Genomic DNA, 11708 nt, shown 5'->3' with positions numbered 1-11708 from the left:
CCGTGTGTATATTAGGTGTACGGAGCGGAGCCGTGTGTATGAGGTGTACAGAGTGGAGCCGGGTGTGTATTAGCTGTACGGAGCGGAGCCGTGTGTGTATGAGGTGTACGGAGCGGAGCCATGTGTGTATGAGGTGTACGGAGCGGAGCCGTGTGTATGAGGTGTACGGAGCGGAGCCGTGTGTATGAGGTGTACGGAGCGGAGCCGTGTGTGTATGGAGCAGAGCCATGTGTACGGGATGGCCCATTCACATGTCTTGGGTGGCCATCTGGGCGTGGACAAAACTCAAGAATGGGAAATGCGATTGTTCTATTGGCCTGTATGTCACCAGGAAATCTTAAAGCATTGCAGGTCCTGTCCCATCTGCCAGGTATCTGCCCCCTCCTCTCTTGAAGTCCCCTCGTGCCATTATCATACTGGTGCCATTTGAGCAAATTGCCATGGACTTGTTATGCCCCCTGGTTAAATCTGCTATTGGGCATCAATACATGTTGGTCATCCTTGACTATGCTACATGGTAACCTGAAGCAATTCCCGTGAGAAACTTCTCTGTGAAAGTATAGCCCGCAAGTTGGTACACGTTTTTCCACGGACAGGATTATAGAGGGAGATCCTGACCGACCAAGGAACACTCTTTATGAGTAAGGTGATGAGGGAACTGTGTAAGGCCCTGCAAATTACACAACTGAAGACGTCCATGTACCATCCTCAGATGGAGGGCCTTGTGGAAAGGTTCAATAAAACATTGAAGAATATGCTTAAGAAGGTCATAGAGAAGGACGGTTGAGACTGGGACTGTCTCCTGCCTCATCTGTTGCTTTCTATCCAGGAGGTTCCACAAAGCTCTACTGGATTTTCTCTCTTTGTACTTCTGTATGGCTAACATCCGCAGAGTCTCCTCGATATAGGAAAGGAAACCTGGGAAGCCAAAATCACCCCCCACCGGAGCTTCATCAAGCACATCACCCAGATGCGAGAGGATTGTGAAGGTGATGCTCATCGTAAAAGAACATCTCCTGTAGAGACTCAATCCAGTGCCTACAACTGGTCAGCCAGGGTGAGGAAGTTCATCTCTGGGGATCGAGTCTTTGTACTAATTATTACAGTGGAAAGTAAGTTCTTGGCCAAATGCCAAGGCCCCTATGAGGTGGTGGAGAAGCTTGGTGAAGTGAACTACAAAATTATCATCTTCATTTGCCTATAAATACTGCAATTCACCAAGTAAAAGTTTGGTTGTTTTTACGAATCTTGTATTTCCTGGATTAATAGCTGCCCTAGTTCCAGAAGAGGGATTACTGGATTCAGAAGGAGAAGAGGCCTGCAGTCCAAAAGTAAGTGTGATGCACCTCAAACACAGCAGCACACTGGGACATGAAATGTCTGTAGGATGCTGAAGCGAGTGGGAACAGAAGCTTGCCTACGACTACCTGGCTTGGCAGGGCCAGACTGGCCATCGGGCATTTCTGGCAAATGCCAGAAGGGCTGGTGGCAGTCGTGGGCCTCTCGCCAGCGCCGACTTGCCAACCCCCCCCCCCCCCCTGCGACTCACCCCCAAGCCCCCCCCCCCCACACACCAGCCCCACCGCATTCAACTATACCGGCGGCTATGTCGCCGGTACAGTTGAATGCAAGGATGGAGGAGAGAGCGTCTGCTATGGGTGGCTGGCTGCATTACATTCTATGCGGGGCTGGCTTTGTGAAGGAACAAATTAAGAAAGATTCTCCATTTTGTGCTTTTCGACTCCATTTTGCTGTTTTAAGATACATTTTGTTACTAGACTAAAGTTCACAGTTGTTATGAGACCTTGATTGTTGCAATCTGGACAGGACATGAGACTGAGGGTGTATTTTTGTATGAGACTTTGACGTAGACTGTTCCTGCATTTTTATAGGTTAAGAACCATGAGCATGTTCTTATGCTGATTGGTTGAAGTATAATTTCTATGATTATGAAAAAGTGATACTGTTCTGTCCTCACTAGCTGAGGCAGGCTCATATGTAGCTATACAGTCAGCTAAACCGCTATACCAGGGTCCAACAAGGAGACTGTGGTTGAGTCTGTGCTTTATTAAACGTAGTGGTATATTGATGCGGTGAAACTGTGAACAATGATATACATAGAATCAGTGCATGGCATAGAACAGATACATAATACACATGATATACATTATGCATAACATTTAGAAAGCTAGTGACTAAACTGGGAGTACAACTGGTTAAACTAAGCTAATATAGAGCAGGAATATCTATATGAAGCATAAAGACATACCGGCAATGCAATCGCAAGGGGGATGAAGTGAAGCGTCTTTCCTGAAGGCAGACTGAAGAAAGTGAAAGGAAAAATGGAGGGAAATGGAGGCTGAGCTACCATAACGCATTGCAAAGGAGGAGGAGAATCAGACATGGATAATACAAAAACAAGATTGAACTGCCAACATAACTCTGACCGCTAGAGGGAGCCAAAGCATCACAGATGAATAAAGGCATGAATATATCAATACTGTATACTGAGGAAACTGCAATTATGCAAGCAAATAATCAGGGTAACAATATTAGATGGCGGAGACAGAACACTCCCCGTCTGGCATCAACGGATGTCACTACTCCTTTCTTCCGAAGGCAACAATAGGACCAGTTCAGATACCGGTCTGGAAAATGTCTTAGGTTCATTCCCTTTGGTCATCCTTAGCTCAACTTTGCGGACGTTGCCGTCCTTGCTCGGGAACGTTGCGGTAACTAGACCAAGTGGCCACTGGTTCCGGTGAATCTGACAGTCTTTCACAAGAACAAGGTCACCTATGTTCAGATTAGGTTTAGTAGATTGCCACTTCGTCCGTGGCTGCAGGGTAGACAAATATTGTTTGCGCCACCTGTCCCAGAAAGTATTTGCAAGACTTTGTACCTGTCTCCATTGGCGCTTGTAGAGGTCCTTCGCGTCGAATCCTCCTGGAGGGGCACTGGACAGTCCTGTTTTCTGGGTAAGTAAAGTAGCTGGAGTCAATAACAAGGGCTCCTCAGGGTCGTTAGGAACTGGAACCAGGGGTCTTGCATTGATTATAGCTGCAGCTTCAGCCATGAAGGTGATTAGGCTTTCGTGGGTAAGCCTCGCTGCTCCTTTAGATTTTTCCATGTCACGAGTTCTGGTGGTCCCGAATGAGCGAGCTATATGAGTCAGGCAAGTAATGGCTCGAGTAAGTGACTTCCAACTTGAGAATCTGTCGAACCTGCAAGATCCAAGCTGGGTAACAGAGGTCATTGTATGTAGTGTAGACACCTGAGGGCGGATTTCAGCATCTGAGTCCTCTCCTACAAGTTCGAAGGTGTCTGGAAAACATTCCTCAATGTACAATAGTTTTGGTCCAGAGAGCCACGTTGTGCTTCCTAGTCGACTTGCGTCAACTGCTCTAGTTGCATGATCTGCGGGATTCTGGTCTGTGGGTATGTAATGCCACTGCTGTGGGTGAACTGATCTCCTGATTCGTAGCACTCTGTTATTGACATAAACGTAAAATCGCCTGGTTTCGTTGTGGATATATCCCAGGACTACTTTGCTGTCTGAGTAGAACTTGGCCTGTGTCAGGTCGATATCCATTTCGGATGCGATGAACTCTGCTAACTCAACGGCTAAGACTGCGGCACAAAGCTCTAACCTGGGTATAGTGTGCTCTGGTTGTGGTGCGAGTTTGGCCTTTCCCATGACGAAACCAATGTGGCACTGACATTTGGAGTCTACAGTTTTGAGGTAGGCAACAGCGGCAATTGCTTTGACAGAAGCATCTGCAAATACGTACAGTCTTTGGCTCTGTATCTCAGTAGATGGCACAGGGGTGTATGGTCTTGGCATATGCAAGTTGGAGAGTGCCGCTAACGAGTTCTTCCACTCTTCCCACTGGATCCTCTTATCAGGTGGCAGAGGTGCATCCCAGTCAGATGTTTCCCTAGTTAAGTCTCTTAGTAGCGCCTTGCCTTGTATAGTAACAGGAGCTGCGAAACCCAAGGGGTCGTACAGACTGTTGATGGTAGACAGGACACCTCTACGTGTGAAAGGCCTTTCTTCCTGGCTGACCTGAAAGGTGAAAGTGTCAGATTGTAGATTCCAGAGAAGCCCGAGGCTGCGTTGCATTGGTGCGGGGTCTGACCCCAGGTCCAGGTCTCTGAGACCATTACATAGGTCTTGAGAAGGGAACGCTTCCATGAGTTCTTGGCTGTTTGAGGCTATTTTATGAAGCCTAAGGTTCGAGCAGGCAAGCATGTCCTGAGCTCTCCTGAGAAGACTGATGGCAGTCTCATTTGAAGGCATGGCTTTTAGACAGTCGTCGACATAAAAGTCCTTTTCTATGAATTGTCTGACATCTGCTCCGTATTCTGGTTCTCCTTCCTGAGCTGACCTTTTGAGTCCGTAAATGGCGACTGCAGGTGAAGGACTGTTGCCAAAGATGTGCACTCTCATGCGATACTCTGTCACTTCTTTAGTAGGATCAATGTCTCTGTACCAGAAGAATCTTAGGAAGTTCCTGTCTCTCTCTCTCACAAGGAAACAATGGAACATTTGCTGGATGTCAGCGATGAAGGCAATGGAATCCTTACGGAAGCGCATAAGTACACCCAGTAGTTTGTTATTGAGGTCTGGTCCTGTCAGCAGAACGTCATTCAGGGAGACATCATTAAATTTAGCACTGGAATCAAACACGACTCTGATCTGGCCTGGTTTCTTATGGTGGTATACTCCGAACATGGGTAGGAACCAGCATTCTTCAGAGTCTTTGAGAGTGGGAGCTAGTTCTGCGTGACGGTTTTCAAAAATCTTTGACATGAAGGAGAAAAAGTGATCTTTCATCTCTGGTTTCTTTTGCAGATTACAAATGAGAGAGGAGAAACGTTGTAATGCCTGATTTCTGTTGTTCGGTAGACGTGGTCTGTGGGTTTTGAAGGGAAGAGGTGCGACCCAGCTGTTGGTCTCATCTTTAACGAGTCCCTTGTCCATTACCTCTAAGAACAACTTGTCCTCTACCGACATTGCCACTTGGTTGTCCTGCTTATTTCTCTGGAAGACTGTGCACCCTAACTGATCCTCATAGCTTCCCGACACTATACTGCTGTCGTGAGTAAAGTCTATTAGATGGTTGGGCAGTTGGATGCTGTGTGGCAGTTCCCTAACATGGAACTCATTGTTACAAGGTTGAAACAGAGATGGACGTCCTTTCTCCAATGTATTTGTCAGCATGCTTGTCACAGAAGATGGGGCGTGCATGCGTCCCAAGCTTACGTTGCCAATTATGACCCATCCTAGGTCTAGCCTTTGGGCATAGGGAGCATTGTGGAGTCCATTGATATGACGTCTCACTTTATGAACCTGTAGGATATCTCTCCCCAACAGCAGAATTATCTGGGCCTGATGGTCGAGTTCCGGTATGAGGTGTGCTATTTGTTTTAAGTGAGCGTGATGGATTGCTACATCTGGCATAGGGATTTCAGATCTGTTGTCTGGAATCTGGTTACATTTGATGATCGTAGGTAGTGGTAGGCAGAATTGTCCGTCTAAAGACTCGATCTGGTAGTCAGTAGCTTTCCTGCCTGCTGTTGTCACAGTACCTGCACACGTCTTTAAGGAGTAGGGAGTGCTTGGCCCTTTGATGTTGAATAGGTCAAAGAACGTTGATCTAGCCAAGGATCGATTACTTTGGTCATCTAAGATAGCATACAGTCTTACAGCTTGGTCTCTATGGCCCTTCGGGTATACTTTGACGAGGCATATTTTTGAACAGGACCTACTGTCTATTGTCCCTTTGCAGACCTCGGTACATTGTGAAGTGATGTCTGGCGTAGCTGTATCAGTGCTCCTTTCCTCCCCGCCATGCTCACTGTCAGCTGGCGTGTTTTGTGTACTCCATGGAGCTGGGCCAGGGCGTAGAGCGGTGTTATGATCTGTGGTGCCACATTCTGTGCATTTTACACTGACCTTGCAATCCTTGGCGAGATGAGCTGTGGACGAGCAGCACTTGTAGCAGATACCGTTTTCTTTCAGGAAGCTTCTGCGATCTGGCATAGATTTTCCTCTGAAGGCTCTGCATTTCAGGAGAGGATGAGGCTTCTGATGAAGTGGGCACTGCTTGTCAGGGTCCTGCACCTTTGTCTCTGATTGGGAGCAGCCAGCAGACCTGTAATTAGAATCTGAAGAAGAAACATAAGTCTTGTGTACTTCCACAGATGTTCTGCGTGGATTTGCAGGTGGTGACGGTGTGGCATATGGTATTGCAAAGTCAAAGCTGGGATCGTTTCTAATTCTCGCTTGTTGGTGTATGAAGTCTACAAAAACGGAGAAGGGAGGGAATGGAACACTGTGTTTGTATTTGTACGTGGAACCATGTGTGAGCCACCTCTCCTGTAGATTGTAGGGCAACTTCTGGACTATAGGATTAACACCTCTGGCTGTGTCGAGAAATGCAAGTCCCTGTAGGTCGTCCTCGTATTTGGCAACTTGGACTTCCTTTAGCAAGTCGCTTAGCTCTCTAAGTTTCTGGAGACCTTTGTTAGATATTTTAGGAAAGTCATCGATTCTTTTGAACAAGGCTCTTTCTATTACTTCTGCTGAGCCGTAACACTCATCCAGCCTTTTCCAGATCTCTTTGAGGCCAGTCTCAGGGCGGTTTATACTAATGTCTCTGATCCTTACTGCGTGTTTGACTGACTCTTCTCCCAGGTATTTGACTAACAGGTCTATCTCTTCCCTGTGTTGTAGCCCCAAGTCTCTAATGACATTTTGGAAGGAAGCTTTCCAAGCTCTGTAACCTTCAGCTCGGTCAGTGAATTTCATGAGTCCCTTGGCAACCAGTTCACGTCGTGTGAAGAACTTGGCAAATTCTGTCGTGAACCGGTTGTCAGCAGAGTATACTGGTGATGGGTCGCCCTGATAGTGATGTGAGGTGCGTTCGTACCTGTTAGTGTCCTCATGGTGGCGCCAGCCGGTGTCGTATTGCTTCGGCCTGATGTACGGTGCGTCAGCAGGGTGATCCACGTTGGTTACCTGATGAGGGGCAAGGTAGTCATTAGCAGAGTTGTTTTGCCTCACATTTTCGAGTTTGTTTCTGTCCTGAGCCTCGTGACGACTCTCGCTCACTTCGCTGGAGGTGTCGTATTCTGGTTTTGGTACTGGTTCAGGGTTATAGTTTGGATCAGGAAGGTCATTAACATACTGAGATGTGCGTTGTGGTGAGTCTTGCAGTGGAAACTCCAGACTCGACGTACTGCTTTGGCTATGCAGCTTGGGATTTTGCGCGGCTTCTAGCGATTCTGCTTCGGCGAGGGCTGCGGCAGCTTCCCTTTTTGCTGCTAGGCTTTCTAAGGCGGCATCCACACGTGCCTTCTCTAACTGCATTCTTCTCTCTTGGTTGGCTCTCTCTAAGCGTGACCTTCTCTCTTGCTCGTCTCTCTCTAAGCGCGACCTTCTCTCTTGCTCGTCTCTCTCTAAGCGCGACCTTCTCTCTTGCTCGTCTCTCTCTAAGAGTGACCTTCTCTCTTCGTCATCTAGGCGTGCTTTTTCTAATTTAAGTTGCATCTCTTGGTCAGCAAAGCTCGCTCGTATTTTGGCGGCTTCAGCATTTGCGCGGGCAATGGCGACCGCGCTGCTGATGGATGTTGTCTTTGAGGAGACGGAAGTAACAGATCTTGTCCTATGTGATTTGTGAGACATGGTGTCTTGGGAAAGTGCTTGGCTGTGCAGAGATTGCTGCAGCTGTATTCAGTCTCTGTGTAGCCGGTGACTTGAATCCCACTAGTTGGATGGCTGCCATTTCACTGTTCTGGCCTCACTAGCTGAGGCAGGCTCATATGTAGCTATACAGTCAGCTAAACCGCTATACCAGGGTCCAACAAGGAGACTGTGGTTGAGTCTGTGCTTTATTAAACGTAGTGGTATATTGATGCGGTGAAACTGTGAACAATGATATACATAGAATCAGTGCATGGCATAGAACAGATACATAATACACATGATATACATTATGCATAACATTTAGAAAGCTAGTGACTAAACTGGGAGTACAACTGGTTAAACTAAGCTAATATAGAGCAGGAATATCTATATGAAGCATAAAGACATACCGGCAATGCAATCGCAAGGGGGATGAAGTGAAGCGTCTTTCCTGAAGGCAGACTGAAGAAAGTGAAAGGAAAAATGGAGGGAAATGGAGGCTGAGCTACCATAATGCATTGCAAAGGAGGAGGAGAATCAGACATGGATAATACAAAAACAAGATTGAACTGCCAACATAACTCTGACCGCTAGAGGGAGCCAAAGCATCACAGATGAATAAAGGCATGAATATATCAATACTGTATACTGAGGAAACTGCAATTATGCAAGCAAATAATCAGGGTAACAATATTAGATGGCGGAGACAGAACAGATACGCAATAAACGGGGGTCAGAGATCTGCTCGATCCCCCATACAGAGACACACGTCTCCGTCTGGTCATCTTCAGTTGCCGGCAACGCCCTGTAAATTAATTTGAAAATCACTGAGTTAACCGTGAAGAATCACTTTAGATCCTCCTTCAACAGCTTCATTATATTCTTTCGGGGCTGGCTGCATTACATTCTATGGGGGTTGTGCTGCATTACATTCTATGGGGGCTGTGCTGCATTACATTCTATGGGGGCTGGCTGCATTGCATTCTATGGGGGCTGTGCTGCATTACATTCTATGGGTGGTTTGCTGCAATACATTCTATGGGGGGCTGGCTGCATTATATTTTATGGGTGCTGGCTGCATTACATTCTATGGGGGCTGTGCTGTACTACATTCCATGGGGGATTTATTACATTCTATGGGGGCTGTGCTGCATTACATTCTATGGGGGCTGTGCTGCATTACAGCAATGGGGGCTGTATTATATTCTATGGGGAGGTGGGCTGTATTACATTCTATGGGGGGCTGTATTACATTCTATGGGGGCTACATTATATGCAATGGGGGCTGTATGATATTCTATGGGGAGGTGGGCTGTATTACATTCTATGGGGGGCTGTATTACATTCTATGGGGGCTACATTATATGCAATGGGGGCTGTATGATATTCTATGGGGAGGTGGGCTGTATTAAATTCTATGGGGGGCTGTATTACATTCTATGGGGTGCTGTATTATATTCTATGGAGGGGCTACATTATATTCTATGGGGGGGTAGCATTATGCTCTATGAGGGGGCTACCATATATTATATATGCAGGGGCTGCATTATACTATATGAGGGGGCTGCATTATATTCTCTTGGGGGATACATTATACTCAGGGGGCTAAATATATTCTGTGGGGTGACTGCATTATACTCTGGGGTGGCATCATTATACTATATGTGGACTGCATTATACTGTATCGAGGACTATGGGGAATACATTATACTATATGAAGAACTATGGGGTGCAATGTACAATGGGAAGTGAATTTTACTACATGGATGACAATGGCGGGGCATTATACTATATGGAGCACTATGAGGAGTGTATTATACTATTTGGAGGACTGAGGAGTGTATTATACTATATGGAGGACTGTGGCAGTACACTATACTATATGGAGGACTGAAGAGTATATTATACTATATGGAGGAATTGCAGTGTATTTTAATATATGGAGGACTACGAGGGGTGTATTATACTATATGGAGGACTATAGGGAGTGTATTATACTACATGGAGGACTGAGGAGTGTATTATACTATATGGAGGACTGAGGAGTGTATTATACTATATGGAGGCCTGAGGAGTGTATTATACTATATGGAGGACTGAGGAGTGTATTATACTATATGGAGGACTGAGGAGTGTATTATACTATATGGAGGACTGAGGAGTGTATTATACTATATGGAGGACTGAGGAGTGTATTATATTATATGGAGGACTGAGGTGCACATTATAATATATGGAGGACTATGGGGTGTGTTATACTAAACAAGCAAAATGCTGCCTATTCATCGAGATTCATCGAGTATCATGTTATCAGCAGCACATCTACAGTTTACACCGGCGATGTGCTGCTGAGAACAGAAATCCTTGTTCTCAGCAGCACATCGCCGGTGTAAACTGTAGATGTGCTGCTGATAACATGATACTGTATGGGGACAGATTGATCTAATTGTGATTGTTCTGTTCCCTTCATTCTTTCCCAGTTGGTGTAAAGAGGCCGGGAAACAAGCGAACGACTTCACTATTGTCGATCACACTCGTTTAGTGGCCTGAGATCAGCGCATGTAAATACAGCAGAAATGCTTCGCAGGGAGACCAGGCAAGGATGATGACAGTTGTAGTTAGCACCCGGCGCCTGGGAATAGCGATAAAGCTACTGCTTTTCCCAGCCGCCAAAGCATTTAATTCTGGTATGTGTAATGATTTTTACGGTAGATATCAGCTGCGTAATGTCAGCTGCTATTAATCCATGGTGTAAGTAATGGAGAGGTGTCTATCAGACACCCCCACTACTAGCTCAGACCTGGCGAGACCCAGCGACTCTGAAGAGCGGTGACGGTAGTAACAATACCGCTCTTCACAGTCGCGGAGCTCAGCGTAAGACCCGGAATATCTGAAGAGTGGTGACGTTACTGAGTTACTGATGTCACTGCTCTTCAGAGTCACTGGGTCTCGTGCTGCGCAAAAGTGGCTGTAGGCAAAGTTTATGGAGCATCAGAATGAGGTTCCATAGCCTCTGGTCATCTCATCGATTCATTATCTACGAGATCCAGTTATGTAGGTAAAGTAGCGGCTTTTCTTTGTACTGCAACTAAAAGCAATAAATAGGACTGAGCTGTAATGCTGGATACAGCAGTAATTATATGTTATATAGTCGTGTTACACTCCGATCACTTCTTGTAACCTACCAGTCATGTACAAAAATTTTGAGAATGAGACAAATATTAATTTTTCCAAAGTCTACTGCTTCATTTTTTCTAATGACAATTTGCATATACTCCTGAATGTCAGAGTGATCAGCTTAACAGCAATTACTGTACTTGCAAAGTCAATATTTGCCCAGAAAATGAACTTTAACCCCAAAAACACATTTCAACATCATTGCAGTCCTGCCTTAAAAGGAGCAGCTAACATGGTTTTAGTGATTGATCCATTGACACAGGTGTGGGTGTTGATGAGGACAGGGCTGGCGATCAATCAGTCATGATTAAGTAAGAATGACATCACTGGACACTTTAAAAGGAGGCTGGTGCTTGGTATCATTGTTTCTCTTCAGTTAACCATGGTTATCTCTAAAGAAACATGTGCAGCCATCATTGCACTGCACAAAAATGGCCTATCAGGGAAGAGTATCGCAGCTACAAAGATTGCACCTCAGTCAACAATCTATCGCATCATCAAGAACTTCAAGGAGAGAGCTTCCATTGTTGTCAAAAAGGCTCCAGGGCGCCCAAGAAAGACCAGCAAGCGCCAGGACCGTATCTTAAAACTGTTTCAGCTGCGGGATCGGACTACCAGCAGTGCCGAGCTTGCTCAGGAAAGGCAGCAGGCTGGTGTGAGTGCTTCTGCACGTACTGTGAGGTGGAGACTCTTTGAGCAAGGCCTGGTTTCAAGGAGGGCAGCAAAGAAGCCACTTCTCTCCAGAAAAAACATCAGGGACCAACTGATATTCTGCAAAAGGTACAGGGAGTGGACTGCTGAGGACTGGGGCAAAGTCATTTTCTCTGATGAATCCCCTTTT

The 11708-nt window shown here is 46.1% G+C and overlaps 1 pseudogene; it reads right to left on the bottom strand.

The window, feature by feature from the left end:
* The window catches only part of LOC138666401 (zinc finger protein 585A-like), an 81241-nt pseudogene that overhangs the window by 28452 nt on the left and 41081 nt on the right, over positions 1-11708 (bottom strand).

Source organism: Ranitomeya imitator, chromosome 2, assembly GCF_032444005.1.
Source record: "Ranitomeya imitator isolate aRanImi1 chromosome 2, aRanImi1.pri, whole genome shotgun sequence".
NCBI classification, from domain to species: Eukaryota; Metazoa; Chordata; class Amphibia; order Anura; family Dendrobatidae; genus Ranitomeya; species Ranitomeya imitator.
Note: the sequence above shows the minus strand (reverse complement) of the source record. Positions and strands in the feature narration are given on the sequence as shown.